We start from the raw sequence: 1,643 nt of genomic DNA, 5'->3' as shown, positions 1-1,643 counted from the left end.
GTATGTATATGTATACCCTGCATACCAGGATTTCACAGAAATCTGAAAGGTTTCACAATTTTTTTAAGAATTTTCTCTAAGAAATCGTACAGAAATTTCTTTACTAGTTCTTGTCAACCGCTTCATATGTTTTTCTTTAAAGATTCCTAAGAGAATCGTAACAAATTTCCGATACTCTTAAAGATTTCGGTAGCATTTGTTTGCAGGGTATATATTTACGTATATGTGTATGTATACGCGGATATGTAAAGAAAGCAAAACAGACGATAATTTGACACAAGCGTGCTCATAAGAAGAAGCATAGCTTCTATCGATATCACCTGTAATTGATGCGCCTTGGGTTGATACACAAACAAGCTGCTGGCTAACTAAAAGCGAAAAGTCTGAAACAAATTACGAATTAGTATCTGATTTAACTTTGTATCTGTCGGTTGGTTGGCTGGCTTGCTAAATTTTCTGGTGTTCCGGTCAGTTTGAGAGACGTCCGTTGACGCTGTTTTAACTAATTGCGAGTGATCGAGTGTTGATCGTGCTGCTTGAGAGTAAATGAGTGAGTGGATTTGTTAGAGATATATCCATAACCAAGTGAAAAGTACTAGTGAAATAGTGGAAGAACAAGAGAAATAGTACAAAAATTGAAAAGGCAAAGAAATCATAGCATCTGCTTTTACCGCCAAAGATCGGGGAGTGAATGTGCTAGCCAGTGTACATATTTATGATTCGAGAAATTTTTTTTCCGAGTGCTCAAAAAAAGCTTCTATCAAATTATTTTATTTTTATTTTAACATTTTTTTATTATAATTTTTTTAGATATTTTTTTAAATATTTTTTTTCGTATAATTTTTTTTTTAATATTTATTTGTTTTTGTATACAAATTAGGCGTGCGGGATATTTACATTAACTGAAATATTCAAAAATTTTAGTTGCAAATAAATTTGATAAAAGTAACACCGTGCAAAACAACATCTGGCAACTGGATAGCTACGCTTAAAATTCATACTGAATCATACAACAAGTGTAGTTGAAAACAAAAATAATAAAATAAAAAGAATTAAAATTTTCAGCAGCTACATACAATTAATAACAGCCAGCAACAACGAAATTTGCTCACATAATAAACAACAAAAACAAAACAAACCACAGCAGCAGCAACAACAACAACAACAACAGCAGCAACAGCAGCGTAACCGATTGTGCAGAAAATTATCTACCGGTGTTGTACGCGCTACGGAAAAAATATACAAATAAGGTATCTATAAAGCAACAAGTTAGTATAAAAATAAAAATAGAAAAACAAGTAAAACTAAAAAAAATAAGAAAAATTTATAAAATAAAAAATATTAATAAAGTAGCGCAACAGCAAATGTGAGGAGTTGAAAAAAAGTTATTTCTAGAAATTGTCAGCGTAGCGTAGTTGATTCCCATTGATGAAAAAACAAATCTCCGGGAGCTCCATCCATGCTCAATTAAGTCTAGACACCTTGCATGGCATAACATTGTCAAAGCGATTGCGTACATATTTAACCCTTTATGGCGCAAGGTCAGTAATTTTGTTAATTTTATAAATATCAAGTGGTAACAGTGTATTATTAACGAAAATAACAATGAAAAACGAATTTTTAAAAACTAGGTATTTATTTTT

General features: G+C 31.4%; 1 long non-coding RNA gene across 1 annotated transcript; it reads left to right on the top strand.

Moving 5' to 3' along the window:
- Positions 1 to 410: 410 nt before the first annotated feature.
- On the top strand, positions 411 to 1,246 carry LOC118757119. Its single transcript, XR_004995184.1, has 2 exons — positions 411 to 550; positions 881 to 1,246. It is a non-coding gene; the product is annotated as an uncharacterized LOC118757119 (long non-coding RNA).
- Positions 1,247 to 1,643: the final 397 nt, after the last annotated feature.

This window comes from Rhagoletis pomonella, unplaced genomic scaffold, assembly GCF_013731165.1.
Source record: "Rhagoletis pomonella isolate Grant_MI unplaced genomic scaffold, Rhpom_1.0 Rhpom_scaffold_14546, whole genome shotgun sequence".
NCBI classification, from domain to species: Eukaryota; Metazoa; Arthropoda; class Insecta; order Diptera; family Tephritidae; genus Rhagoletis; species Rhagoletis pomonella.
Note: the sequence above shows the minus strand (reverse complement) of the source record. Positions and strands in the feature narration are given on the sequence as shown.